At 42.1% G+C, this 17,365-nt stretch overlaps 1 protein-coding gene across 35 annotated transcripts in view; it reads left to right on the top strand.

The window, feature by feature from the left end:
• The first annotated feature begins 2,028 nt into the window (after positions 1-2,028).
• The window catches only part of LOC145537074 (histone-lysine N-methyltransferase PRDM7-like), a 50,641-nt gene continuing 35,304 nt past the window's right edge, over positions 2,029-17,365 (top strand). For 16 of the 35 annotated variants that reach the window (XM_081567624.1, XM_081567622.1, XM_081567627.1 and 13 more), the window contains exon 1: positions 2,406-2,657. The gene's annotated coding sequence lies outside the window, so the exon portion shown is untranslated. Of the gene's footprint in view, positions 2,658-5,066; positions 5,375-17,365 lie in introns of all 35 variants that reach the window. The other 19 variants (XM_081567626.1, XM_081567625.1, XM_081567616.1 and 16 more) reach the window with 3 other exon arrangements.

The raw sequence follows: 17,365 nt of genomic DNA, 5'->3' as shown, positions 1-17,365 counted from the left end.
CCAGGTAGTGAGGGAGGGGGGCATTTGCACAGGGCCGCAAGGACCCTGTGACTGACGCACTGTCAGGATATTTCTCTGTGTCTCCCCATCACACACTCAGCTGGTTACCGGATATATGGAATGCAACCTTCTCATCCCCTGGGAGGTGGTGCTGAAAATTACAGAGGTGAGGCTCCAAGCAGGTGGGGAGAAACTTCACACTCAGCAATTTTCATGAGGCTCCACCACAAATGCAGAGACCCCTGCCTCTCTTTCCCCCATTAAAGCATTCATTGGCACTGAGGTCAGCAGGAGTGTAGTCTGGACAGAAGAGGTTGTGAGGGACCCTGTGTACAGCATGAGCCTCCCCATGACTGGAACATGTCCTTGTCTTGATGGGCAGAGGCCCCTGATGTGTGTCAAGGGAGCATGACCGATGCCCTGGCCATGGGTAACTCAATCACTCCCTAGAGGCAGTCCCCGAGGAGGGGCCTCTTTTCTCCTGTAGAGACAGGTACATCATCCAGTAGCAGGGCTGGGCACCCATAGGTGGCTGCTAACTAAGTGGGGACACTTTGCTTCCAGAAAGAGTCTCTCTGCTCCTATCTAATGCTCTAGCTTTGTCTTTCTCCCTGACAACTCCGTGCCTGTTACATCGTCCCTCTTTGCCTCTGCAAGACTGAATGTGACCTCACTCACACCACGAGGGTCCTTGTTCTGGCTCTCCTGAGGGTATCATCCATTGACATGGATGTTCACTGGGAGCAGTAGGGGGCATTCCCCTTGAGAGTGGGGATTCGAGGAAAGGCACGTTCAGCTTCAGAGGGCCTGTGGTTTTCTTGGGGGTAAACCAGGCGTCCCTCAACAATCATTGTCTGACCTGGGCCTCTGAAGGAAGCATGGGGGCTTCTCTTGTAGGAACCCTCCTGGGGCTCAAGTCAAAGTCCTCCCCATGGCCAGTACGCCCTATGGGACCTGCCCCTCGTTACCTCTCTCATCCAATCTCCTGGCTCTGCCTCCATCACGCTGTGACAGTCACATCAGCCTCCTCACTGTTTTCACACACACGACACTGAGTTCCACTCCCCACTTTTTCCACTGGCCATTATCTCTGTCTGGGGTACTCTTCTCCCAGAGAGGCATCTCTTCTAGGCTTTTGCTCAAAAGTCACAATCTTAGAAAGAACTTCCGTGACCACTCTTTCTAGACATGATCCCCTCTCTCTATTTCACTATCCCGATTTAATTTTAATCACGGCAGTTACAAACGCCTGAAAAATTACTTAGAGTTTGGGGGTGTATGATCCCAACAGAATGTACATTCCATGAGGGCAAGGTTGATTTTCTCCTTCCTAACACTCATAGTTGTGCTTCACACATACATGTGCTTCACACATGACTGAATGACAGAATGAATAAATTTAAACTCGTTGAGAGAGGCACAGCTAGACAGGCTGAGGATTCTGCTAGGGAACATATTCAGGGATGACAAGATGATGACACAGCTGTGGTCTTTATCTCACCTACATGGTGTCCTTGGGTCCCCTTGGAGATGACCCCTTTTCTAACAGAATGGAAAGTCCTGTTGTCCTTTCACATATCACTCGCAGTCAGCGACAGAGGCCGTCCCCACGCCAGGCCTTCGGATTCCATTCTCAGTAGCTTTATCTCTTCTGCCAGTTGGGGGACTGTGGCCGCCTTTCCCCATGAGACCTATTCTGTGTTAAGCAGGAAAGCACAAACAAGCACCAATGCCAATGCTCAGCACAGAGAAAATTCTTTGAATGCTTCCTGTTACAATAGTGGCCACCACAGAGGAGTAATCTTCAGTTTATGAAGACTTTTTTCCGAGTCCAAGAGTGTGGCAATCTGTGGGGTTTTCCTCCTGACTTTGTCTTTCCACCCTTTGCATTATCATCCTGGGAAGGTTGGGGAATCTACGTCTGTTGTTCCCCAATCTCACCACCAAGAGGCGCTCGAGATGAAACAGTTTTGTCCTGGGATGTACCGCTGAGGGGTAGCGGTAGGACCACCCACTCTGGAAGGTACCATTGGGAGAGTGCGTGTGACAACACAGAGGGTCCCCTGACACGGCGTCGGGCATCGACCACAGTTCCCAGCGGAGGCACTCATGGCGCCACTGGGTCCAACCGCATTCGCTCCACTCCGCCTTCCCGCCGCATTTGAATTTGAGTGGACACTGATATTAAGCCGCAACTTTCTTTGTCTCTTTTCCAACTCCACCCCTTCGTTTTGACATGGTCACATCCAAGGTGGGGATGGCTCCAGAGCGAGAGATTGGCTGCCGCTTTGGGGGTAAGGCGACCGGGAGATGGCCGGAATTAGTTCTTCCGGAGCGCGAGTATACGCGGAAGTCCGGCTACTCCCGCCCTCCTTTTTCTCCTGCTCAGTTCCCATTGGCTGCCTGTCTTAGACAGGCACTGAGGTCGCGGAGCTGGACCTCTGGGCGCGAGGCGTGTGTATACCAGGGCGCCTGCGTTCGTTTGCCCGGCTTTTCAGAGTGTGCCATGTTTTCTCCGAGTTTTACCGCTTTTCCCGAAGGGGTTGAATGGCTGCCTTGGTTACTGGCGAGGTTCGGCACAGTCAGTGGCTGTGCAGGGCGACCGTGTTTCAGTCTTACTGAGCTCTCCCTCAGTCTGGATCAGATGGCAACGCGCGGTAAGTCGCACAGATGCATGCAATTCATGACCAGGGAGAGGTCTCAGGGCTTGTTTCGTGTCTCTCCCTGGAGAGTAACCTGGGTCAGGGAGCTTGGGGTTGTGTATGGCTACGTGTGACATCACAGATGCTGTTTTGGGTACGTTTGATCTCTCTGAGCCATTGGCCAGGATTGTGGGTGATGGGGTATTTGATCGGAGTGGATTTTGAGAGCCATAGTCCAAAGCCTCTAGGATGTGTGTGCCTGTGTGCCGGGATGTGCATTTTTGGAGCTTTGGGGCACTTGAGTCCCTGGGTGTGAGATGTCTGTGTAGGCGTCTGCGCCCCAGAATGTGAGATCTCTGAGCTTTTGATTCTGGGTCCCAAGTTGTGCTGTCTCTGAGCTGCTTTGAGGAGGGGTTTGTCTTAAGGTGGAAACTCTCAGCTGCTTGGGGTCTGCGCACAGGGTGCAGGTTTTCCATTTGTCTGGGAACTTTATCTGCAGGTTGTATGATGTTCTTGAGTTACTCAAAGTTATGTCTTTCTGCTTAGCGGTTTCTGTATTAACTTAGTAAGTGTCCGGAGTGGTTCGGAAGTCAGTCTCCGTGATGTGAAGTATCTGTGCGATTCTCATTTGTTTCTGTCTTGACGACCTTGGTCTGTTTGGAGGCTCTTTGTCGCAGTGTGTTTGGTCTCTGTCGTATTTGAGGGTCTGAGGCTCGAGTTGTGAGCTCTCTGTGCAGATACTCAGTGACCTTTTTTTGTGTGTCTGGGTATCTACCTGAGCTGTTTGGAGTCGTTGTGTTAGAAATAAAACCTCTTGAGTTCTTGGCTGTGAGGTCTCTGTCCAGGAGCTGAGGATTTGGAAGCTGGCAGATATGATTCCGAAGCCTGGAACCTGACATGCTGACTGTGTGTCATTGAGCGTGTATGATAATTAATTCAGTGGGGCCAGTGTCGGTCTTGGAGGGTACCTGTGCATGTTAGCGATGTGTGTAAAGGGCCTGGCTCCCGACTGTCCTTCAGCAAATGTTTTCTGAGCACCTGCCATATACCAGAGCGCTATTCGAGGAGTTTGTAACAGGACAAAACGGACCAAGTCTCTCGTTTCAGAGACCTGGTAGTCAGTAAGTAAATCAAGGGTGGGTGGCAGGCACTATGAAGAAAGATAATACTAGATCAGGGGAAAGGGGGTGTGTGGGGTATGATGTTATTATTTTATTCAAGATAATGAGGGAAAATCTCCCTGAAAGATGGCAATTAAGCAGAGATGTGGAGGAAGTGAGGGAGCAGGCCATGGGCTTACCTAAGGGAAGAGCATTCCAGGCTGAAGGAGCAATAAACGCAACAGTCCTGGCAGGGAAATCTACTTGAGGTGCTTCTGAATGTCAAGGAGTCCCGTGATGCTCTGAGTTTGTCATGTTTCATTGGGTTTAGCACTCATTGCAAAGGGTCTGGTGCCGAAATCTCTGTTTCTCCCACAATTTGTGGTCATCCGCATTTCACAGATGAAGGACTCAAGGCTCCAACGTGTGCCCTGCACCTTCTCTCCTAGCTATACCTGAAATTAGGAGTGAAACCTTCTGGTCCATGATGAGACAGAAAGCTTGAGTATACCAGCTGCAGGGATGATAGCATCCAGCTGAATGTCAGTCAGCCAGCGGATATCAGTTACAATATGGGAATCGCGCCTCATAACACTGCTACTCTTGATGCAGGGCAGGACTTAAGAAGGAGGAAGCAACTGGGGCAAAGGAGGGAGGCAGGAAGGAGAAGCTGGAGGACAATGAGAAAATAAAACCAATGGCTTCATCACATTGCTTGGATTTGGCCCATTTTACCTTGAGTAACTGGTTGTGTTAGAATATAGTCACCTTTTCTCTGTCCCTACCCATTTTTTCCCTCCCTTTGTCTGTTGTGCCAGGGATACCACCTGGGCCTGGAGATTTCTGTAAATTTTTCAACTACAAGCTCGATTTTTAAATAGATTATCTATTTCTTTTTGGCTCAACTTTGTTAGTTAGTTCCTTTCACCGAAATTGCCAGATGTAGTTATTATAATCATTCACAGAATCCTTTTAATTTCTGTGAGATCTGAAATCTATTTTACTTCCGATATTCGTAAGTGTTGTCTTTAGATATCTTGCTTTTTTTGGTCTACATGAGTAGACGTTTATGAATTTGTATTGATCTTTTGAAAGAGCCAGCTTTGGGTTTTGTTGATCATCTCTACTTTTTTTTTTTCTGATATGTGTTCTGATCGCTATTTCCCTTATTTTGCTGACAGTCTCGCTACTAATGAGGTTTACTAAAGTCCCTGAGAGTTTCCCAAGCATAGTGAAAACGGACAGATTCTAGGGCACTATTGTAGCTGCACTAAGTGAGATGCACCGAGTGCGGATCATGAAATCTCCATTTTTCTTTTTTTAGAATTCCTCAGTTCTGATTGACATGGACAACTTGTCTAGGCACTACTAGAGCAGAGGAATGGTCTTATTTTGTCTCCTGCCAGGCTCTGTCTCCACTGGGAGCATGTGTAGGTGACAGGGGTTTGCTGCCTTCTCTGATGCACAAACCCAAGACCTCCAGTCTAGGAGACTCACTGACCTGCTGTCTGCTGTTCTGAGGAGGCTCTCAGACTATCCTTTCTACAAAACATCCTGATGCAGTCTTGCCAAGCCTCTATCTGAAAGATTTCTGAAGAAATCCGATTTCTATTTCGTGTGCATTTCTATGAGGTAAGATCAATTTGTGTTATGTGGTAGCTGTTATTCTACATATTTTGCCATAGCCGTTGGATCTTAGCCTTGACTGAATAAATACAGAACACACTGAGGTTTCCACAATGCCTCGAGACCGGTGGTTCCCTGACTGCTGGGCGACTCTGAGCAAGTAACATAGTGTCTCTGTGCCTCATTCTTCCATTAGCCACATAGAAGCACTAGCTTGGAGTAAATTTAACTACTTCATGGGGCAGTGTAGAACACTGACCATGTTAAGACAGGGGAAAGTGTCAGAACAGTATGTGCCATATGGTACGTTCCCGGTCAATTCTAGCTGTTGTCATTACTGTAGTTAATATTATTGCTGTTCCACATTTCCCTGGATAGTGCTCCAGGGACACAGTGTCAAGACCACCTTTGACTCACCGCATGGACCTTGCAGCATCACTTCAGCCCTTCAGGGCCTCAAGAATGGATTGTATGAGGCATGGGGGAAGGATTTTTTTTTTTTTTTTTAGCATAATGAGTATTCGGCTCTTCCTGTGGGGACATTGTGAAGCCTAAATACAACACTGAGGCTTCATCATGTGCTCGTATGGAAAAATTTAGTGCATATTCTCTATGCAGTTACAAGTCTAATGACCCCTTCCTATGATATGTATAATGACAGGAAGTAAGTGGTCACTGGCCAGTTATAGAACTAGAGTATATAAAGTTTTAAAAACCTTACAGAGGGTCATTTAAAGGCCAAGAAACTTCTTCACATAGGTTTTTTTTTTATTTTGGCTTTCTTTTTATCAAGTCTAATTCCCCTGTATCAAATTCTGAAAATCTCAATCTAATGAAGATATGAAAATGTTAATAGTCAAACTTTCATCATTAATGCTTTATTTCTTGTTTAGTTTTCACATTGCCAGTTTTAGTGTGTTTCTTATTTCTTCTGCTAATATTCATGATTTTTAATCCAAGGGTAATGGTATGGATATTTTCATAATTTTCATAATAAAGGAAATTAATTTTCCTTTATTCTAGGAGGTTTGTCATAGAGGATTTTACTATGATTTGTGTCATACAGTATTCTGCCTATGTTTTCTTCCTAGAGTTATATAGGTTCTGGTCTTACATTTAGGTAAATCATGAGGAGATCGTCAGCCATGATTTTGGATGGAGAGTCTGAGGATGGGACACGGGTGCTAGAGAGCGGAGTTGGGGTGGGAGGGGAAAAGGGTGGGGGCGGGGACGGGGGTGTGAGTACAAGCAGAAACGGAAGTGAAGAGAGGCAGGAAGATAAGCTCACCCTTCTGAACCGTGGTTAGCTCTCCATGTGTGCACGTATAATGAAGTCTTTGAGTACTCATCACAACACTATGAGGTAGCATTTTTAATGCTGTCATCCCTTTCGGCAGCTGAGGAAGCAGAAACACGTAGCGGTTAACGGGTGAATGAATTTACCCAAAGTCACCTCCCTGGCAAGAGCTGAGTCAGATTGGTGCCAGGTGGAGAGGAACAGAGACGTGTTGTATCTGACCCCCAATCTGGAACACATTGCGGTGTCTAGTGTACTCTGGATCAAAAGGCAGATCCACATGTCCATCCGCAGGAAACTTTACCGTGTACGGATTGAACACAGTGTCTCCTAAGTGCATGAAAGACCATGGGATGTCAGGTCAGCATGCACATATCACAGAGAACAGTTCCTGGTCCAAATAATAGATACAGTATCATGAAGACATTAACTCCCCTATCTCATACTTTTTAAAAATGAAGAGAACGGAACCTGGAAGGCAATAGATCACATATTAAGGGGTTTTTTCCCTCTCAATTGTGACATTCTAGGTAATTTCCAAATTACCTATTTCTAGCTTTTAACAAATATTTATTTTTCATTGATTGATTATTATTTACAGTATTGGTTTGATTTCTGTCACACCTCAACCTGAATTAACCATAGTTTTCGGTGTACATATGTCCCCTCCCTCTTGAATCCCTCCCACTTCCCGCTCATTCCCACCCCTCTAGGTTATTACAGAGCCCCCGTTTGTGTTCCCTGAGTCATACAGCAAATTCCCATTGGCTATCTATTTACATATGTTAATGTATATTCATCCATGCTACTCTCTCCATTTATCTCACCCACTCCCTCTCCTCCCCTACCCTTGTGCACAAGTCTGTTCTCTATGTCTGCGTCTCTATTGCTGCTCTGGGATCAGGTTTATCAGTACCATCCTTCTAGATTCCACATGTATGCGTTAATATACGGTATTTGTTTTTCTCGTTCTAACTTACTTCCCTCTGTATAATAGGCTCTGGGTTCATCCACCTCCTTAGAACTGACCCAGATGCATTCCTTTTTTTCTATGGCTGAGTAGCATTCCATTGTATATACGCACCTCAGCTTCTTTATCCATTCCTCTGTCGATGGACATCTAGCTTGCTTCCATGTCTTGGCTACCGTAAATAGTGCTGGAGTGAACACTGGGGTACGTGTGTCTTTTTCAGCTTTGGTTTTTGGAAGGTCATATGCCTAATAGTGGGATTGCTGGGTCACATGGTGGTTTTATTCCTAGTTTTTTAAGGCATTTCCACACTGTCTTCCATAGTGACTGTATCAATTTACATTCCCACCATCTCTAGCACTTGTTGCTTGTGGACTTTTTGATGATGCCCATTCTGTCTGGTGTGAGGTGATATCACGTTGTAGTTTTGATTTGCATTTCTCTAATAATGAGCTTCTCTGGTGCCTCAGATGGTAGAGAGTCTTCCTGCAGTGCAGGAGCCCCAGGTTCAATCCCTGGGTCAGGAAGATCCCCTGGAGGAAGAAATGGCAACCCACTCCAGTATGCTTGCCTGGAAAATTCCATGGACAGAGGAGCCTGGTGGGCTACAGTCCGTGAGCTTGCAAAGAGTTGGACACGACTGAGCGACTAACACTCTAATCATGAGTGATGGAGAGCATCTCTTCATGTGTTTCTTAGCCATCTCTATGTCTTCTTTGGAGAAATATCTGTTTAGGACTTTTGCCCACTTTTTGACTGGGTTGTTTGTTTCTCTGGTATTGACTTGTATGAGCTGTGTGTATGTTTTGGAAATTAATAGTTTGTCAGTTGTTTCAGTTGCTATTATTTTCTCCCATTCTGAGGGTGGTCTTTTCACTGTGTGTATAGTTTCCTTTGCTATGCAAAAACTTTTAAATTAAATTAGCACCAAGTTATTTATTTTTGTTTTTATTTCCTTTATTCTAGGAGGTTTGTCATAGAGGATTTTACTATGATTTGTGTCATACAGTATTCTGCCTATGTTTTCTTCCTAGAGTTATATAGGTTCTGGTCTTACATTTAGGTCTTTAGTCCATTTTCAGTTTATCTTTGTGTGCGGTGTTAGGAAAGTTATGACCAACCTAGACAGCATGTTAAAAAGCAGAGACATTACTTTGCCAACAAAGGGCCGTCTCGTCAAGGCTATGGTTTTTCCAGTGGTCATGTATGGATGTGAGAATTGGACTATAAAGAAAGCTGAGCGCAGAAGAATTGATGCTTTTGAACTGTGGTGTTGGAGAAGACTCTTGAGAGTCCCTCGGTTTGCAAGGAGATCCAACCAGTCCATCCTAAAGGAGATCAGTCCGGGGTTTTCATTAGAAGGACTGATGTTGAAGCTGAAACTCCAATACTTCGGCCACCTGATGGGAAGAGCTGACTCATTGGAAAAGACCCTGATGCTGGGAAAGTTTGAGGTCAGGAGAAGGGGATGACAGAGGATGAGATGGTTGGATGGCATCACCGACTCAATGGACGTGGGTTTGGGTGGACTCCGGGAGTTAGTGATGGACAGGGAGGCCTGGCGTGCTGCGGTTCATGGGGTCGCAAAGAGTCGCACACAACTGAGCGACTGAACTGAACTGAACTGATGGTGTTAGGAAGTGTTCTAATTTCATTCTTTGCACTGAGTTGTCCAGTTCTTCCAGCACCACTTACTGAAACTGCTGTCTTGTTCCCATTGTATATTCTTGCCTCCTAAGTCAAAGATAAGGTGCCCACATGTGTGTGGGTTTTTCTCTGGGCTTTCTATCTTGTTCCCTTGGCCTTTATTTCTGTTTTTGTGTACTGTCTTGATGACTGTGACTTTGTAGTATAATTTGAAAGCAGGTAAGTTGATTCCTCCCGCTCCATTCTTCTTTCTCAAGATGACTTTGGCTATTCAGGGTCTTTTGTGTTTCCGTACAAACTGTGACTTTTTTTTTTCTAGTTCTGTGAAAAATGCCATTAGTACTTTGATAGGGATCACATTGAATCTGTAGATTGCATTTGGTAGTATAGTCATTTTCACAATATTGATTCTTTCTACCCAGGAACCTGGATTATCTCTCCATCTATTTATATCATCTTTGATTTCTTTCATCAAATTATAATTTTCTGTATATAGTTCTTTTGTCTCCTTAGGTAAGTTTATTCCTAGATGTTTTATTCTTTTTGTTGCAGTGGTGAATGGAATTGATTCCTTAATTTCTCTTTCTGATTTTTCATTGTTAGTATGTAGGAATGCAAATGATTTCTGTGTATTGATTTTGTATCCTCCGACTTTGCTAAATTCACTGGTTAGCTCTAGTAATTTTCTGATAGTATCATGGTATTCTATGTACAGCATCACGTCATCTGCAAACAGTGAGTGTTATACTTTCTTCTCTTCCGATCTGGATTCCTTTTATTTCTTTTTCATCTCTGATTGTTGTAGCTAGGACTTCCAAAACTATGCTGAATAATAGTGGTGAAAGTGGACACCCTTGTCTTGTTCCTGATCTTAGGGGGAATGCTTTCAGTTTTTCACCATTGAGAATAATATTTGCTGTGGGCTTATCATATGTGGCCTTTACTATGTTGAGGTAGGTTCCTTCTATGCCCATTTCTTGAAGAGTTTTAATCAGAGCCAATGCCCCCACAGACTGAGGGGTCCACAGGTCATGATTTTAGAGCCCCCACCACTTGATTTACACTGGGTGACTCTGCAAACCCTCCAACCCCTCTTGCGGATACAAACACACACAACAGCACAGCAGAAATTGTGAGCCTGTCTTTGTCTCCTGAGGTAATTGCAGATTTGTGGACTCACTACCCAGAGTTGTCACTGGCCATCCTTTGCTCATTCTTGTCCTGAACAGGGTCACCGCAGAGATGCGTGGACCAGTCTCCCCTAGACTGTGGACGTCTCCTGCCTCCTCTTCTCGTTGTTAGACATCTCATGTTCTTTCGCCTTCATCTCCCATGTCAGCAGGGGGCTGGGCCCATGCACATACACGCAAACACAGGTGACACAAGCACACACCTGTACACACGCATGTGCAAGGCACAGGGACACAAACAGGGAACAAATGTGTCAGTACCTGAAGAACCAGTGGTTCACACGAAATGCAGTGATTTCATATTTCTCATAGGAAAATCCATTCTGATCTTCAAATGTGAAATATACAGAAGTCCAACTTCCATGAAAGAGTGTTCAAGCCTAGATTTTGATAGAAGAAATACAAAGAATTCCATATTTTGCGAAGAAGCAGTGGTGCACATATTTTCATTTGTGAAACAGAGAGAACTCCAATACCATATAGGTTCTCCATATCTTAAGAAAACCAATGCCATGATTTTCGTCTGTGAAATATAGAGATTTCCATATTTAATGTAAGGAAGTCACCACCCAGATTGTCATATATGAGGTATAGAAAATACCATATTTCATGTAAGAAACTCAGCATCCAGATTTTCCTAAAGTGAAATACAAAAAGTTCAATATTTCATGATGTAAATTCAGCACTGACATTTTCATATGTAAAATATAGAGAATTCCATTTTTAACTGAGTAAAATTTCACCCTGATTTTCATATGTGAAATATACCGAATTCCATAGTTTAGGTAGTAATATTGGTGCACAGATTTTGATATCCAGAATATACACAATTCCGGATTGTACATGGGTAAATTAGCACCCAGTTTTTCATGTGTGACATACATAATGTTAAGTACTGCCTAGAGGAAAATTTGAGCAGAGATTTTCCTATATGATATATAGAAGATTTCATATTTTGTGGTAAATGGGTGTCCAGGTTTCACATGTGATTCTATAGAGAGAACTCCACATTTCATGTGGGAAAATTGGCAACTGTATTTTCATATATGAAATATAGACTTCAGGGTTTTTTTGTATGAATGTCTGGGATGGGATTTCCTTATATGAAAGATGAAAAATTTCTTATGTCATGTGTGAAAATCTGTTCACTGATTAATATATGTGAAAAGTAGAGATTTCATATTTCATGTAGGTAAAGTTTTTCCCAGTGTTGTATAATGTGAAATATAGACAGTTACATATTTATGTAATAAAATCATAAGATTTTCATATATGAAAAATACAGAATCCCATGTATCAATATAGCAGAAAAACCCTTCCTCCAATTATCACCTGTAAAATATACAGAAGTCCATATTTCATTTAGGAAAACTTCTAATGTGATGTCCACATGCAAAACACAAAATTCCACATTCACATTTGAGAAACTATGCCTACAAAACCCATGCTAATATTTTAATATGTGAAGTTTAGGGAATTTAATATTTAGTGTAGGAAAATGAAAGTCTATATTTTCAAATGCTAAACACAGAGAATCCCATATACCATGTAGGAAAATGTGCAGCCAATATTTATAAATGCGATACGAAGAATTGAACATTTCATTTGTGAAATGTAGAGAAATACATATATTGTAGAACACACAACGCCAATATTTTCATATGTGAAATACAGATTAGTCTATATTTAAATCAAGGAAATCTGTGCTCAGATCTTTTATATGGAATGTAAAGAGTACCACACCTCATGTAAGACAAGCTCTATCTAGATTTTCATTTGTGAAATGTACACATTTCGTATTTCTGGAATGAATATTTGCTACTGGAATTTCATATTTGAATGATAGAGAATTGTACATCTCTTGTCAGAAAATTTAATTGAGAAATTCATTTATGAAAGTAGAATTCCATGATTCAGCAGGAAAATGGATACTCAAATTTTCCTATGTGAATAATACAGAATTCCCTATGCTTTCAGGAAAATACGTGCACATATATCCATATGTGAAGCATGCAATATTTCATATATCATGACCAAACATATACAGCTAGATTTTCAGACATGAAATACAGATTTCATACTTCCTGGAGAAAATTCTGTACCCATATTTTCGTGTATGAAATATAGAAAGTTACATATTTCCTGTAGGAAAGTCATCTTTCAGGCTTTCCTATATGAAATATAGAGAATTCCATATTTGAAGTGGGAAAATCTGCACTAATACTTTAATACAAGAAATGTACAGAATTTCATATTTCATGTAGAAAATCTGCACCTAGATTTTCAAATGTGAAATATAAAGAATTCCATTGTTCGTCAAGTTAACCTGCCCTCATGTTTTGAAAGGGACATACAGAGAATTCCATATTTCATGTGGGAGAATCTAAACCAAGATATTCATATATGACATGTAGTGAATTGCACATATTATGGAGCAAAATCAGGGTCCACATGTCATATAGGAAATATAGGGATTCTATATTTCATAGAAGCATATCTAAGGTAAGTTTTCCATATTTGAAACATAGAAAATTCCATAATTCATGTAAAAAATTTGAACTCAAATTTTCGTATCTAAAATATACACGTTTCATATGTCATGTAAGAAAATCTGTACCCTGGTTTTCATATGAGAAATGAACAAACGTCCATATTTCATCTCAAAACTTCCTCATCTTGTTTTTACTTGGGAAATATAGAGAGTTCCATATATTTTCTAAAATATCTGGCCTGAGAGTCCCACATACGAAACGTGGAAAATTTCATATGTGATGCGTGAATATCTGTACACTGATTTCTATATGTGAAATATAGAGATGTCATAGTTCAAGTAGGAAAATCTGTTCCCAGATATCTATATGTGAAATTAGAATTACATATTCTATGTCAAAAAATCATAATTAAGGTTTTCTTATATGAAATATGCAGAATCCCATATAGCAATATAGCAGAAAATCTACACTTAACTTATCATCTGTAAGATATACATGATTTCATACTTCATTTAGGAAAATCTGCACTCAGATTTCCACACGTGAATCATACAGAATTATATAATTTCACAGTTGAAAACCTAGGCCCACAACACCTGTGCCAATATTTTAATATGAGTTCTAAGGAGAATTTAATATTTAATGTAGGTTCCTGAATGTCTATATTTTCCAAAGAGAAACACAAGAGAATTCCATATGTCATGTGCAGAATGTGCACACAGATTTTAATAAGTGTAAAATAAAACATTCAGTATTTAAGCAGGAAAACCTTTTTCCAGATTTTCATATAGCATATTGCATGTTTCATGCAGGAAAACCTGTGTCTAGATTTTCAAATGGGAAATATAGAGAGTTACATATTTAGTGTAGAAACATCAGCACCCATGTTTTCATATGTGAAATACAGAGTATCCCCAAACAAGGAGATCTGTGTCCATATTTCTTTATGTGAAATATGAAATATACCAACTTTCATGTAGGAAAATCTTTACCTAGATGATCATTTATGAGATGTACAAATTTCCTAGTTCAGTAATGAAAATTTGCCTCGGTGTTTCATATTTGGACTATGGAGAATTATATACTTCATGTCCGAAAATCTTAAGTGAGATTTTCATTAGAAAACTGCAAAATATTCCATACTTTATTCAGGAAAACATGTGCTCAAATTTTCCTATGTGAAGAATACAGCATTCCATATTTATGTAGGGAAAAGAGTGCAGAGATATCCAGATGTGAAACATACAATAGTCCATCTATCATGACCAAAAATATACAGCTAGATTTCCAAACATAAATACAGATATCAAATTTAATGTAGAAAAAACTACACCCATAACTCATATGTGATATAGAGAAAATTGCATATTTCATCATTCAGGAAAATCATCATTCAGGTTTATATATGCATAAAGCAGGGCATTCAAAACCAGTGCTCTGGAACAACCCATAGGAATAGGGTGGGGAGGGAGGTGAGTGGGGCTTAAGGATGTGTGGGACACATGTATACCTATGGCTCATTAATGTTGATATATGGCAAAAAGCATCACAATATTGTACAGTAATTATCCTCCAGTTAATACAAATAACTTAATTTGAATTCAAAAACGAAAAAAGTGGAAGGAACTCTACTCAGTGCTCTGTGGTGACCTAAATGGGAAGACAATCCAAAAATGAAGGGATCTATGTATGCCTATAATAGATTGACTTAGATGTACAACGGAAACTAATATAAGATGGTAAAGCAACTCCATTCCAATAAAAATTGTTTTCAAAATATAACAATTCAACTATAGCTCCAGCAGTGAATGAATAAATGGTTCCCCCATTTGCAATATATATGTCTGAGGGGACATTATGCTTTTTAAGTATAATATTTCAGTTAGAGGAAGATAAAAACTATATCATCACATGATATTGTTAGTTAATTTACCTGAGTTATAGAAACAGAGTAGAATGTGATTATCTTGGGCTAGTGGAAATAGACCATGATGGTCTAAGTTACCCACTTTCAGTCAAAGTTTGTATAATCTCACCAAGGAAGATACTGTAATAGGGGCAAGATGGGCATGGAGCTGCCGTCCTTAGCTAAAGACCATAGAGGTTAGAAGACCAGGTCCACCAATAGTCAGCCTCTCAGCAGAGTGTAGTAAAAGGTATATTTCAGCCTTCGTCCATGGCCCTCCAGGTCCTCTGGCCTTGGTCTGGGTAGCAAGGGGTGGAGCCTGGGGACAGGCCAAAGGCCGAGTCTTGCAGAGGTCCAGAGACCTTGCTAGAGACACTCACTGGCCTGGCCCAGGGTTCAGAGCACTAGGCAACCTACCTCTGCCATCCCCACCTCCATGACTCAACGCTTGCAATAATCTGATTGGGTCAGAGTCTACAAGACCCAGCTTCCCCCCCAAAGTTAGGGTAGACTGAGAAGACTGAGGGCAACTGTGGGCTGGGCACCTGGCTCCCTCCTTTAAGGTGGCTGGGCAGGGTATGGGGACCTTGGTAAGAGGAGGGCCCAGAGACTGAGAGCTGCATCTTCAGCTGTGACTGGCCACTGGTGGGAGGACCAAGACTGGGTGCTGGATGAATGCTCTCAGGCAGGATAATCAGCTTGCCCAGGAAGCCCCTCCTCCTAAACAGGACCTTGGAGTGTGAAAGTCAAGCTTGGAATCTTACCTTTCAGCATTGAGACTAATATTTGTTTTGCTAGAGGTTTACAGGAACACAGTTACCTCACTATGACTTTTCTTCAAGAATAGAATATCTGACAGCAAGAAGGTTGTCAGAGCTAATCACATTCCTCCCTCAAGTTTTGTATAAGTGGGCATTCTTGAAAGTGTTTGGAAAGTTCAGGATTGTTAAAGGCATAAGCCACCCATCTCCTTGCATGGCCCTGCAAGAAAATGCTCTCTTCCTTAAACTGCAATGTTCTGATGTTGTTTGTCTAACTAACCCATGGGTACATCAGTTCAGTTCAGTTTATTCAGTCAGTCAATGTCAGTCGTGTCCGACTCTTTGCGACCCCTTGGACGGCAGCACGCCAGGCCTCCCTGTCCATCACCAACTCCCGGAGTTTCCCCAAACTCATGTCCATTGAGTTGGTGATACCATCCAACCATCTCATCCTCTGCCGTCCCCTTCTCCTCCCACCTTCAATCTTTCCCAGCATCAGGGTCTTTTCAAATGAGTCAGATCTTCGCATCAGGTGGCCAAAGTACTGGAGTTCCAGCTTCAACATCACTCCTTCCAATGAACACCCAGGGCTGATCTCCTTTAGGATGGACTGGTTGGATCTTCTTGCTGTCCAAGGGTCTCTCAAGAGTCTTCCCCAACACCACAGTTCAAAAGCATCAATTCTTCCACGCTCAGCTTTCGTTATAGTCCAACTCTCACATCCATACATGACTCCTGGAGAAACCAAAGCCTTGACTAGATGGACCTTTGTTGGCAAAGTAATGTCTCTGCTTTTTAATATGCTGTCTAGGTTGGTCATAGCTTTTCTTCCAAGGAGTAAGCATCTTTTAATTTCCTGGCTGAAGTCACAATCTGCAGTGATTTTGGAGCCCAAAAATATAAAGTCTGCCACTGTTTCCACTCTTTCCCCATCTATTTGCCATGAAGTGATGGTACCAGACGGCATGAGTTCTCTGAATGTTTAAGCAAACTTTTTCACTCTCCTCTTTCACTTTCATTAAGAGGCTCTTTAGTTCTTCTTCACTTTGTGCCATAAGGGTGGTGTCATCTTTATATCTGAGGTTATTGATATTTCTCCCGGTAATCTTGATTCCAGCATGTGCTTCATCCAGCCCAGCGTTTCTCATGATGTACTCTGCATATAAGTTAAATAAGCAGGGTGACAATATACAGCCTTGATATACTCCTTTTCCTATTTGGAACCAGTCTGTTGTTCCATGTCCGGTTCTAACTGTTGCTCCCTGATCTGCATACCGATTTCTCAAGAGGCAGATCAGGTGGGCTGGGGTTCCCTTCTCTTTCAGAATTTTACACAGTTTCTTGAGATGCACACAGTCAAAGGCTTTGGCATACTCAATAAAGCAGAAATAGATGCTCTTCTCGAACTCTCTTGCTTTTTTGATGATCCGGCGGATGTTGGCAATTTGATCCCTGGTTCCTCTGCCTTTTCGAAAACCAGCTTGAACATCTGGAAGTTCATGGTTCACATATTGTTGAAGCCTGGTTTGGAGAATTTTGAGCATTACTTTACTAGCGTGTGAGATGAGTGCATTGTTCAGTAGTTTGACCATTCTTTGGCATTGCCTTTCTTAGCAACTGGAATGAAAACTGACCTTTTCCAGTTGTGTGGCCGCTGCCGAGTTTTCCAATTTTGAAGGCGTATTGAGTCCACTGGTTTCACAGCATCATCTTTTCGGATTTGAAATAGCTCAA

The sequence above is a fragment of the Giraffa tippelskirchi genome, chromosome X (assembly GCF_054371585.1).
Source record: "Giraffa tippelskirchi isolate mGirTip1 chromosome X, T2T-mGirTip1v1.2.pri, whole genome shotgun sequence".
In the NCBI taxonomy this organism is placed as follows: domain Eukaryota; kingdom Metazoa; phylum Chordata; class Mammalia; order Artiodactyla; family Giraffidae; genus Giraffa; species Giraffa tippelskirchi.
Note: the sequence above shows the minus strand (reverse complement) of the source record. Positions and strands in the feature narration are given on the sequence as shown.